This window comes from Cynocephalus volans, chromosome 9 (genome assembly GCF_027409185.1).
Source record: "Cynocephalus volans isolate mCynVol1 chromosome 9, mCynVol1.pri, whole genome shotgun sequence".
NCBI classification, from domain to species: Eukaryota; Metazoa; Chordata; class Mammalia; order Dermoptera; family Cynocephalidae; genus Cynocephalus; species Cynocephalus volans.
This window is the reverse complement of record NC_084468.1, coordinates 122,752,120-122,766,054: the sequence shown is the minus strand read 5'-3', so window position 1 is coordinate 122,766,054 and position 13,935 is coordinate 122,752,120. Positions and strand designations below refer to the sequence as shown.

Here is a 13,935-nt window from a genome sequence, read left to right as displayed (position 1 = left end):
TATGTGTGTAAATATATACATACACGAGGTACTTCAAAAAGTTTGTGAAAAAAATAGAATTAAAAAATAATACAAATCCTTCCATGAACTTTTCGAAGTACTGTCAATTATATCTTATAGCAAAAAAACTACGTTATATATGCTAAACTGTCACTTTCACTTGGATAGCATGTAAATTCTAAATTAGTACATTAAGTGCATTCTCTAGGATGGTAAAATATGAGCTTTAAAGCAAGTTTCTAGCTCAAGGAAATCTTAACAAACTACCTTAGAGTTTTAATTGGTCTCTGTGATAAGGGAGAGGATCTATGGCCAAATGAAATTTTCCCTACTGATTTGCTATGTCACTTATCCTGACATTCTGTAAATCATAGAATTTTAGCACTCAAATCAACCCAAGTTTAACCTCTCTAGTTTATAGATAAGAAAACTGAGTCCTAGAGTGATTAATTTGCTCAACAATACACAGTGAAAGTGTCAGGATTAGAACCCAGGCTAGTTGACTCTAGTCCAGTGCTCTTTCTACTTTGGCATATTGCTATAGGAGGAACACTGGATTTACTTTCCTTGCTCATACCTCTTTAAATAGGGAGACAGCTAGCCTAATGTTTAAGATAACACACTCTGAAATCACCTGGATGTACCTCTAAGATATGTGACAAAGTAAGCTAAGTCCTCAATGCCTGTTTCCTCTTTTATAAACTAGGGTTAATAATAACTCCAACCTCCTAGGACTGTGTTGAGGATTAAACGAAATACTACATGTCAGTGCCTAGAACAGAGCTTGGTGCATGGTACGCACTTGATAAGCCTTTATTAGTAGTTAAGCAAGGGGTTTGAGAGGGTGTCATAAAGAGATGTCAGGTATTTATGGAAATGATTTATTAAGGCACTGGAGCCCAGTAGACTTGTGTTGTTATGCTGCCTCTGACACTTACTAACTGTCTGACCTTTAGAGAAGTCACATAACCTGTCTGATCTTTAATTTTCTTATCTGAAAAATGGGGGGAGTAGTACCTACCTTGCTGCAAGAATTAAATAACATATGTAACGTGCTTAGCACAAAATATTGCCACTTAGTAAACATGAGTTCCTTTCTCCCTTCTGCTTATTGGAATAGCTATGTAGCTTTTGGTTTAAAAGGTTGTATTCTAGCTGCCAGGTGGCTACGGGGTTCCGTCATCATGAATTTGGCCATAGTTTAATCTGGGACAAAAGTAGCTCTAAAACTCATCTGTATAACTTAGAGTTAGACAAATGTAGGGGATCAAGTTTGTCAACCATGCTTTAGAACATATCTGATAACCATTTCATAATTAACGTGTTGTTTATTGTTTTAATTCTTCAAGGGAACAAGTTCTAGCTTCTTGGAAGGTGTAAGGCTGTAGAGAAAAGTTCAAAGCTTTGAGCTTATAAGACCACAGGCAGGAATGCCAGGCTGCTTTATGCTAGCTGTGGGCTCTGGGGCGGGTTTGCCTACCTCAGTTTTCTCATTCTGGGGACACTGGAGAGAAAAACACAGCTCTTGAAGGTTGCTGTGAGGATCAAGCTATATATAACATTAGGGAAGTAATAATAGCTAATATTTATCGAGCACTTATTATGTGCTGAGCATTGTTCTAATTAAGTCACCTAATTGTTATAACCATCCTATGAGGTAGGTAGAATCACCATCATTTTATGAATTAAAAATTCAGGCATCAAGACTTTATGTTACCTGCTGCCATGGATTGAATGTCCTCCCAAAACTCATTGAAACTTGACCCCCATTGTAACAGTGCTAAGAGGGTGGGAAATCAGATTACAGTATTTGAAAGGTGGGGCCTTTAAGAGGTGATTAGATTGTGAGGACCGTGGCCTTATGAATGGATTGATGGATTCATGAAGTAATGGGTATGGTTCTAATGGCTTTAAAGGAGAGGGAGTGAGAAGGTTAGCTCTCTCTTGCTGAGCCCATTCTCTCACCATGTGACACCCTGTGTTTCTGTAGAGTCAACCCATCAGGACAAAGGCCCTCACCAGATGTGTTCCCTGGGTTTTGGGCTTCCAAGCCTCTGGAACTGTAAGAAATAAATTTCATTCCTTTATAAATCACCCAGTTTCAGGTATTCTGTTATAAGCAACAGAAATGGACTAACACACCTGTCCAAGATTACACAGCTAGTTAAGTGATAGAGTCTTGATTTAAACCTAGACATTGTAGCTCCAGAACCCATGCAATTAGCCACCAAGCTATACTGCCACCTTGGCACATAGCAGGTGTATTATCCATTTCTGTTGCTTATAACAAAACACCTGGAGCTGGGTAATTTGTAAGAAACTATTTATTGCTTGTAGTTTTGGAGGCTGGGAAGTCCAAAGTCCAGGGAACACATCTGGTGAATACCTTGTTGGTGGTAACAGTGACCTGGGGGTCTCACCTGGCAGAAATGCAGAGCAGAGAGAGAAAACTCTCATGTGTTCTCCTTTTAAAGCTTCAGAGTCACACCCATGACCACCATTATTAATCCATTCATGAGGGTACTGTCCTCACAATCCAATCACCTCTTCAAGGTCCCATCTTCCAATCACCGCAATAGGATTTCCTACCCTCTTAACACTGTCACAGTGGGGATTAAGTTTCTAATACATTAAACTTTGGGGAGACACAATTCAATCGGCCGCAGCAGGTAATAAATAAATATTAGCTTCCCACCATTTTTACTTGAGATAGCCTTGTTGAACTAAAAGCCATTTTCAAAGTGGAGGAAAATAGTGTCTCCCTAAATCAGAAGGAATGAATCCACGAAATAGCTGATTAATAATGAGCACAGTTTCCTGAATTTAATGATACAATAATAAGCTCTAGGAATGCAGTAAAATTTTCTAGCCAGTACTTAATGAAATACATACTTTTAACAATTTTATGGAAAAATCTTTGACCAAAGCAAGTGGAGAAGGGATGAAAATCAGAATAGGTAAAAAGTTGCAGGAAAGGGAATTCACATTTATTAAGCACTTGTTATATCCCATGCACTATGCCTGATAATTTACCAACCTGGTTCTGTTTAATTTTCTTAACATTTCTGAGAGATAGAGATTTTATTGATGTATGGATGAGGAAACTGTGGTTCATGGAGACTAAGAAACTTGTCCAACACACCTGGCAAGTGATGGAGCCAAGGTTCAAACTCCTAAGCTGATACTTCTCCATCACTGCCTCTGTTCCAGGAATCCCATGGGCATATTCCTGATGACTCTGCCAAGACTGGCAAGTCACGAAGTGTCCTTGCCTGGAATTTTCAGTACTTGTATGTGGGCTATTCCCAGAAACCTTGCTCTTAAGTATAACTGTTGAATGAATGGTGCAAGAGGAAGTTCTCCTTGCCTCTGAGCCAGGATAACGGCTTGACATTGCTGTTCCTCTCCCACCACAGGCACGGACACTCTGCTGCATTCTCTGAATTTAGCAGTGATTCAAACTTGAGACTCAGCTCTGTCCCCTTTAATGAACACAGGCCTGGGATAATTGCAAGACCCATTTGGTGGGCCTTAGAGGGGTCTTTTGAGATGACCCACCAAGGAGGCTTCTGACAAAGCATTTGTCCCCAGGTTAAAAGGAGTCAAGATTAAAGGGAGTCAAGGTACACAAGGTTGATCTAAGCTTGCTTCAGGATCAGGTGGGAGAGATGTTCAGATGTTCCCCCCAACCCTCACCCCAAAGGACGCCAGTCTTGAGCTCTAGGGAGCAGAAACTGGGAGTCAAAATGGGGAAAAAAAATTATTAAAAATTTAAGTTAAATCCGTTTTATTAAAGTCTCTGTGATTGGGACCCATGTATCATGTCTGACAACACAAAGGTGAGTTTGAGGCACGTGGAGGCTTCAGCAGCACATTGCTGCAGGGGGCCACACCGACAGGGAGGAAATGTGGGGCATCCTAGGAGAGCTGAGAGGACTCAGGTTTGTACATGGGAGGCAAATGCTGGGATTCCTAGAACATTGGAGGGGGTGGGGTGTCTTGAATTGAGTTTGAAGGACTCAAAACAACAGGTGGGGTAGATGCAAAGGAATAGTTTCAATATTAATACACCAATCCCATTTCTCCCCCTTGGTTGGTATGATGTGCTTTTAGAATACCTCTCATCTCTAGAGACATAACTTATGACCTCTTAATCTACTGAAGGAGACACTAGGCAGATGTTAATTAAACAATCACACAAATATGTAACTTCAAGCTGTGATAAATCTCATGAAGGAGTACAGGATGTCACATAAAGGGGAAACTGATCTGGACTGCAGGGGTGAGAGAATAATAAGGAAAGCTTTTCTTAGGAGTGTAATGTTTGCATTGGGTGAGCGAGTGTGGGGATGCAGAGATCCTGAAGCAGCTTTGACCAGGTCAAACAGAACAAATTGGGGGAGGGAGCAGGACAGAATCATGGGAGGTTTCTTCTCTGATTTGCATTTTTAAATGCAGACTTGCATTTGTGAAAGCGGAAGTTAATGCTCAAAGGGTCTGTCTTGCACAGTTTGTCAGCTCTGCTTTTCAAAGTACGTGGACTGGGGCATCCAATAACCTGAACTCTAATTATGCCTCAGTTACCAACATGTTATATGATTTGAAGCAGATTTCATACCCTCCATTTTTCTACATGTAGAGGAGGGCAGAGAATGGGTGGAGTTGGCCAGATGATCTCTACAATTCCTCTGGCACTTAAAAAAGTTTGAGGGCAGCTTTTTAAGGAGCCTCTATTTCACTCTTAGAGAATGAACTTGTTCTTTTAACTTTGTAACCCCTCCTCACAAGTTCCCAACCTTTCCTGTTGACTCTCAGAGTAGGCCTTAGAAAAATAGAGTTTATTTCCATCATGTGAGGTCTCATTGTTGTATTGGACACATGCTGTCATTCATTTACTCAACACCTGCGCCAGGTGCTCAATATTCTAAGGAGAATAAAGTCTGTTGCTGCTCCCCACACTCCTAGTCCACTGTCAGTTTCAAAGACAAACATGTAATTGGGTAGCTGCAATATAAAGTGACAAATGCATTGCTGGAGAGATATAGAAGGTGCTAAGAGAGAATAGAGAAAGGCCAACTAATCCAAATATAAGAGTAGCACAGGGGGTTACACTTGTAAAGAAACAAAAATGTGTGGGTAAGACATGGTAGATGCTTAATAAATGATGTGGCTTAATGACTGAATGAATAAATTGTATTGCTGTTATTCTAACTTCAAGTTGCTAGATGACTGATTCCAAGATCACTGTTTTTATTTTTTCATGTCATAAAATAAAAAAATTAATATTGGTTGCAATTGTTATGATTCAAAGGAGTAACGGGGTGTCATACACATTCACATGGGTAATGTTTACCTGCACTACATTTATCCCTAACTTTTCATTCAGACTAGAAAGACTGCCCTTGGCCCTTTTCATCTTATTGTATTAAATCTTAGAAAGGAATGAGTTCAATGTATATAACACAGGAGACAGGTAGGAGACTGAAACCCGGGGTAGAGAAATCCAATAAAAGTTTCCTCCTTGAGGACGGGAGAACTAGGAGGGTGATATGAATCTGCAAAATGATGCAGTCATTACCGAGCTGTGGAGATAGCAAGGTTGAAGCCTTGGAGTTTTTGCTTCTTTAATTTGCACTGAACACTTGCCATAGTGAAAAATGGGATTGGAAGCCCTAAGTGAAAATCATCAAACTCGGAAGAAAAATGTTACTTTTATGCTGTCCATTAAAACATTTACTTGCTCCATATGCTCAAGCACTTACCAGAGCAAGAGGAATTTGCCCAGTGAAAATTGAGAGCACATTTCTGAAAAATTGTTTTCCATAAATCTTGCAAATTATTGCACTCAAATATTCTAGGTTGTAGCCAGACTGACCTCTGGGGAGTAATTATCAGGGAAATAACCATGAACAGCAATAAGAACTTGCACAGATCTGAATAGCAACACCAGGAAGTGACCTTTTTGTGCAGGAGGCATTCATGTGGCCTGCTTGCATTGCCAGGAGCACTATAATTAATGGGGCATCAGAGAACTGCTTCTTCTCTATGAGCTGCTAATTAGTCCTCTTGGAGACACATATCCTGAACCACATCCATGGTGTCATGTTCCAACTACTGCTTGGTGAGCTGAATTAGCTGAGTGTGAATGGGGCTATGCTGACTAAAATCCTTGTACCACACCGCTGCAGTCCTTTCATTTTCTCCCAGTGTGGTCCCACCTGAGGAAAACTGTGGTGCTAGCTGGGCGATACCTACAGTTTCTCCTTTCCTCTTGAGGGGATGCATATTTCTTTAGCGATATCATGAGTATCAAATATCCAGAATGGTTTAGATTTCACAGATTGCTTTGCTTCCTTTTTACTTGTATGAGTTTTTGGTCAGTTGGCGTGACATGGAGAAAACTAACTACCACCCACAGTTGGCGGAGGTGGGAGCCTACCTGCAGGGTTGCCCTGTGTGGTTGTGCAAGTTGTGCCCTGCTCAAGGATGCCAGCCAAAGGGGCAAGTGGGGTCAGAAATCCAGCCCTGTTACCCAGCATGTGTTTTTGTGCACATCAGAACCCATTGAGTCTGGCTCCAGAATTCTTACCTACACTCCACACTGACTTTATAACTAATATTTACTGGGCTTTGATATCCTGGAAACCAGCTTTATAATTTACCACCTAGCAGTCATTGAAGCCATAGGAGAATATGAAGGTTGAAGCAAACCTTTCAAAACCAAAAATTAAGTTGCATCCTAGGATATTGTCCGTGATTGGTATTTGCTGGATAAGGAATCATTCACCCCAGAGCACCATTCAATATCAAGGTCTATCAGTAATAGATGTGATTATTTATTCATAATCTCAGCATATAGTTAACTTTTGGTTAAAAATACAGGGTTTGACTGCTAGTTGGTAAATTATGAAGCTTTAGTGCTATAAGCAACAATATTTGGTAGTCTAGAGATGTTGACATAGCTCTCAGGGAAACCATGAAGGTCCAGTTCACCTGCTTAAAGTTTGCTGGGTAACTGATGTTTAACATCAGCACACAATTCTGCCAAATCAGTCTTCTCAAATGAATGCTGTGTCCTTGCAAACTGTAAGTTTAGAAGCAGAGCCATAGCCTCAGCCCTTTCCAGCTGGGGGAACTTCAGCATATCAACTTCTGAGCTTCAGTTTCCTCATCTGTAAAATGCTTTCTTCCCACGGTTGTTAGAATTAAACAAAGTAAGTAAAGCATCTGCCATAGGGCCCGGAACATTGCAGGTTCTCAATAAATGTTAGTCCCCCACCTCCAATCTTAAAAATCTTAAATGGTTTCTATACTAGTTTTCTAGGGATGCCACAATGAAGTTCCACAAAGTGGGAGGCTTAAAACAACAGAAATGTGTTTTCTCACAGTTCTGCAGGCTGGAGGACCAAAATCATGGCGTTGGCAGAACCTGCTCTCTCCCAAGCCTCTAGGGGAGGAGCGTCCTTGCCTCCCGTCCCTCTTCCAGCCTCAGGCTTGTGGCAGCAAAGCTCCATCTCTGCCTCCATCTTCACGTCACAGTCTTTCCTTTGTGTCTGTGCATTCACATGATGTTCTCTTCTCTGTGTTTCTTTGTTTAAGTTTCCCTCTTATAAGGACAACAGTCATAGTGGATTAAAGCTCATTCTAATGACCTCATGTTAATTTTATTACATCCGCAAAGACCTAATTTTCAAATAAGGTCACATTCACAGATACCAGGGGTTAGGATGTCACCGTATCTTTTTGGGGGGACACAATTTAACCCGTAACGATTTCCCATTGTTTGTAGGAAAAAAAAATTAGTAGTTGTATAGTGACTTTGGAGTTTCCAGAGGGCTTTTATTATCTCTGCCCAGGGAAACAAGACTTCATATTGCTTGTAAATGGAGGGATTCTCATTAAAATTAGGCAGTGGTTTTGTTGTAAAAAGTGAAGATATCAATTTAGTTTTGGTGCAAAATTCCCTTCTTCTTGGAAAAATTACCTAAGATGTCATTTTTTCCCTCCATGACACAATTTTTTTTTCATTTAAGACCACCATTACTTTTCCATGTTGCAATATAGTTTTTATAATTTTCACAATTAGTGTATAATCTAGTTGATGTGCCACTATTTATTTCCTGGTTGTTGGATATTTACAAGTCCTTGATCAAGAATGTCTTGATTGAATCAAGAATTCAACTGGTGCATAACTGTACACTACCACCCAACCAGTCTTCTGAACTGGGCGTGGTGTTCTTGGTGCTTGTGTGTTGGAAACAAAGTAGGTTCTAGAGTCAGACAGGCTATGAATCACTCTCAGTCCCAGGTCTTCCCAGTTGTGTGAACTTGATGTATTAAATTAAAAAGGTATAGAACAATTTGTAAAATAAGCATATATTTACATTTACATGAAAAATTGTATTTATATCTGCTCAGAAAATGATCTGGAAGGATCCATACAAAAACCATTAAGCACAGAGAAGTGGGAATGGAAATGAGTAAGGGGGAGAGGAGGACTTTCACGTTTTATTACATGTACATTTGTATTATACTTTATTCAACACATGCATTTTTTCTTTTTAAAGAATAAAACAGCCCTTTCACAAAATGGCGCCAAAGGCGAAGAGGGAAGCTCCTGTTCCTGCCAAAGCCAAAGGGAAGGCTTTGAGGGCCAAGAAGGCAGAGCTGAAAGGCGTCCAAAGCCACAAAAAGAAGATCTGCACATCACCCACCTTCTGGCAGCCCAAGACACCGTGGACCTGGAGGCAACCCAAATATCCTCAGAAGAGCACCCGCAGGAGAAACAGGCTTGACCACTGTGCCGTCATCAAGTTCCCCCTGACCACTGAGTCTGCCTTGAAGAAGACAGGACAACAACACACTTGTGTTCATTGTGGATGTCAAGGCCAATAAGCACCAGATTAAACAGGCTGTGAAGAAGCTCTGTGACATTCATGTGCATGGGGTCAACACCCCGATCAGGCCTGACGGAGAGAAGATGACATATGTTCGACTGGCTCCTAATTATGATGCTTCGGATATTGCCAACAAAATTGGGATCACCTAAACGGAGTCCAGCTGGTTAATTCCAAATATACATTCTTTTCACCGTTAAAAAAAAAATAACTAAAGAACAAAGCAAAACGAAAAAAGCACCTGTTTTAAAAGCAGGTAGGGAAATCTGGTATTTTGAATTTACCTACACTGATTCCTCTCTATCACTTACTACAGTAGTTGGAAAAGATAATTACAGAGAAAAGACAATTTGAAAAGAGAAATGGAAAAGAGAAAGCTTTATTTTTCTTATTGTCTCAAATTATAATGTTTTTGTAACCTGCTAATAGCTCATTCATATATCTGAGTCTCTTTGTCTTCCTTTTTAGGGAAAGCAACCACCAGAAAAAAAATTTAAAAGATACATACTTTTATTACAATTGCTGAAGAAATATTTAAAATATTGCTTTTGTTGTTGTTTTTCATAGGCTTTATTTTTCAGCTAAAACCTGATTTTGCATTGTAAGCAAATATTCTTCTTACTTTTCTAGACAAAAGTTGCCTTTAAAAAGTTCTGGAAAGTATACATTCAGTAAAAATTTCCAAATGATTGCAAGTCTCCTGGATTTAATAGTAATGATTCCTCAATTTTTTCTTTGCAATTCTGTTTTGAACATAGTTCAAAATCTCTCAACAAATTCTATTTTCTCACAGAATGCATAGCTCAGCATCACATACCATGTGTTAACTTTAATGTCTTTTTGAAAAAGTGTATACTGGTCTTAAAAAATGCAGATTCTTCCACTTTATTCTTGCCACCATTCTAACAAATACTTATTTAAAAACTAGGAAGTTAACAATGCACCTAGGAAATGAAATAACTTTAAAACAATGTAATTTCCTTATTTCATTTTCTTTAATACCATTTTAAAGTTATTATTCATTTAATTTCCAGTTGGCTTATAGAAATGATCTTTACAAGAGATCATTCTTTTCGATTTTATACATATTGAAAGGTTACCAAAAACTATCACTGATAGCTGGGCCTGAAAAATTATATTTGATTCATAAATTATGTATTAATACAAATTATTAAGACATGTTTAATTAATATAGGAAGTTTCATCATTAATTACTGGCAGGTTGAAACCTATCATCAGTTAATGTTATTTTAATACCTGACAGAAAAAAACTGATGTAATTCTGATTAGAAAAAATAAGAACTAAGTTCAGTTTGAAAGGTCACTGAGAATATTTCGAAACAATTCATACGTCACTAGTAAGAAGACAAAGATGGTTTAAATGACCTTAAGTACAAATATAGTAGTACATTAATTTGTGTAATGCTTCTTGTGGCTGCCAGCTTGCATTATTCTTTAATCCTATCTTCACCATCAGCTTTATTTAAAAGAAATTCATTAACTATACAACTATACATGGTAGTATGCATGGAAGATACAAGGAGAATTCCATATTCATAAACATGAACTGTGGCTGTTGTTAAAACATTTGACCCTGTGCCTTCTGTGAATTAGGTAGCATAAACATGGCTTATCGCTGTTTATAGATAAAAAAATGAGACCCTGATTATTCTGTGTTCCTTCAGTGGACTGAGGACTGATCAGCTCTTCCAAATTTTGTGTCCTTTGCAGCAGCAAGCCTAGAACCTGGCACATGGGAACCACCTTAATAATGCTTGCCACATTACAAGATAACCTACAACTGAATGCAAATGAAGGCATAGAAGAAACAAAAGTCTCAGAAAAGTAAATGTAATGCTGGGGACACATGCTAAAATACCAACTTGAATGCTTATTTTCTAGAAAGAAATGAAAATAAACACACATTCTTCTGTGTAACTTGCATAACTTTGAACATTGAAATTGCAGAATAGTTAGATTTCCATTTTCAAATCTTCTTAAATAATGTGGAATAAAAGTGTCATTTCTTTTGTATCAAAAATTTGAGACATATTTAAAAATTGAGAAATATAACTCCTAAGAAAATAATGAAATTTTAACATTGGGACATCCAATAATGGTGACGAGACATTAGAAGATTCCTATTAAAGATAGGAACAGGACAGGAATTCTACCATCACCATATTATTAGGGATTTTTATTTCATACTCAGAAGCATATTCCAAATGAATTAAAAATCCAAATATTAAAAAAATCCCCATAAAAGTATTAGAAGAAAGTATAGGAGAAGAGTTTTTGTTTTTGTTTTTTATAAATAATCTTGGGGGTGAAGATGGCCTTCCAAATAAGTCTCAAACCTCAAAAACCATAGAGAAAAGACTGACAGACCTGTCCTCATAAATTTTTTTTTTTTTTTTTTTTTTTTTTTTTTTAAAAGATGACCGGTAAGGGGATCTTAACCCTTGACTTGGTGTTGTCAGCACCACGCTCAGCCAGTGAGCGAACCGGCCATCCCTATATGGGATCCGAACCCGGGGCCTTGGTGTTATCAGCACCGCACTCTCCCGAGTGAGCCACAGGCCGGCCCCTCATAAATATTTTTTAAATTTCTATTTAAAGGGGCTGGATGGTTAGCTCAGTTTGTTAGAGCATGGTGTTGTAACACCAAGGTCAAGGGTTTGGATCCTCATACCAGCAGGCTGCCAAAAAAAAAAAAAAAAAAAAAAAAAAAATTCTGTTTAATGAATGATGCATAAATAAACCTAAATGTCAAGCAACAGAGAGAGGAAATGTTTTCACAGAACTATACAAGAACCATAATATTTAAAGAGTTCCTTCAAATTACAAGAAAAATAAGCCAAAGGAAAAATGGGCAAACATGAGACAGTTTACAGATAAACAAATATAATGGCCAAGAAACATATGAAAAATTATTTAACCTCACAAATAGAGAAATACAAATAACCACAATAATATGCTATTTTCATTCCCCAAAATAAAATAAAATACAGTGTTCTGTTCAATTGATGGTAGTGTTCATTGTTGCAACCTTTTATGGAGAGCAATTTGGCAACATCTATCAAAACAGTAATGCTTATACAAACTGATTTGACGCATATGCATAACATGTGGATATTTATTGCAGCATTGTTTGCCTTAGTGAAAACAGCTAAATTGGGAAATAGTTGAACACGTGTGAGATATATTGATAACCCTACATGTGCTCGGGAGAATGAGGCAGTGCTAGAGGTAATGACATGGAACGTTTGGTACAATCCAAAATATGCAATATAAATATTAAAAAAATTCTCAACACCTGTATGTGTGAACAGAGACATACACTCCTACATAGAGAAAAGTCTGGAAGGATCTGCTGTGAACATCAACCATTGCCTCTTCCACCCCAGGGTATGATGTGGTAAGTCCCACCCCTATGGGGCCTGAGGAGAGAGGAATGGAGATTTTGACTTTTGTATTCTATATACCTCTGTATTGTTAATTTTTTTTAAAACAACAAATGCATATTTTTATTATAAAAAATTATAAAAAGAGAAATGTGATTCATGTAATGTATAGATTGTTGTTTTTCATAAGTAGACATTAAGATGCAGCTAAGGTATTTGAAATTATTTAGAATTTTTATCCACCAGACTGAAAAACCAGATCTCATCATAGATAGAGGAATTGTTTCTCATTGATAAAATACTTATTTTCATTATATGCCAATTAACATAATTTGCTTCTTCTCACCTTGGAAGAGCTGCCTGCTGGGCCTTCAACACTGGCTGCTGAAAAAGGAATTGGAGTATAAGTAGAACTCAACTAAATGCAGGATTCTCTTAGTGGAAATTTAGTTTTAAAAGGAAAGTTTTAAAGGCATTGCTAGTTGGTTTAAGTTTGTTGTTGAGTATGATGGGTTATTATGAAGTTTCAAACACCAGAGGTTGATTCCTTCCTTCGATGGTTAATTTTATATGTCAAGTTGACTGGGGTAAGGGATGTTCAGATAGCTGGTATAACATTATTTCTGGATAATAATGTGAATGTGTTTCTGGAAGAGATTAACATTTGAATCAGTAGACTGAATAAAGAAGATTGCCCTTACCAATGTGAGTGGGCATCATCCAACCTTTTGAGGACCTGAATAGAACAAAAAGACAGACGAAGTGTGAATTTGCTCTCTGCTTGTTTTGGGACATCCATCTTCTCCTGCGCTTGGACATCAGTGCTTCTGGTTCTCGGGCCTTTGGGTTTGGACTGGAACTACACCATCAGCTTTACTGGGCCTCTAGTGTTTCTTGTAGAGGGAAGATTGTGGGACATCTCAGGCTCCACAACAAAATGAGCCAATCCCTCATAATAAATCATTTTCTATGTATTTATATATATCCTATTGGTCTGTTTCTCTGGAGAACCCTGACTAATATACTTCATTTTCTTCCTTTTCAATATTTTTGGTCTTGGGCTGGCCAGGGCGGAAGGAAGTCAGAGAAATTAAAGTGATGCAACTGAAATCCATATGCACAAGGTCAGAGGCCTTGTACTTGCACATCCTAGAATTTCCAGTGCCCTTCGGTGCACTGTGATAACCTCAATCAATCTTGAGGCAGCCAGCCAGGAAATAAAAGGAAGAAGCTGGGACAAGGGACAGTGAAAGCACCTGGCTAAAGGAAAAGCCCACTGCAGGTGTCCAGATGATCAAATCATAAGATTCAGAGTGGGAGGTAAAGTGCAGCTGGCACATGGCAACAGGAGACTAAGCAAAATGCTATCTGGGACCAGGGGAGTTACAGAGCTATGATCCTAAACGGTCCACGTAGCTTTCATAAAGGCCTCATTGAATAGCTAAAAGTTTAGAAGATCCATAGAAGGGAGGGCCATCTGAGGTTGGCAGATATCAGGACCTTCAGTGAATAGGCTGGGTTTTAGGACAGAGTGTAGAGCTAGGGCTAGGTCTCACAGACCCCTCGAGCCCGTTGTCCAGACTCGGTCACAAACCCTCCACATGCAGTTCTATGAGCTAGGTCATAGGAAAAGG

The 13,935-nt window shown here is 38.6% G+C and overlaps 1 pseudogene; it reads left to right on the top strand.

Annotated features, from left to right (window-relative positions):
- The window catches only part of LOC134386252 (large ribosomal subunit protein uL23-like), a 42,789-nt pseudogene extending 33,416 nt beyond the window's left edge, over positions 1-9,373 (top strand).
- The last annotated feature ends 4,562 nt before the right edge of the window (positions 9,374-13,935 follow it).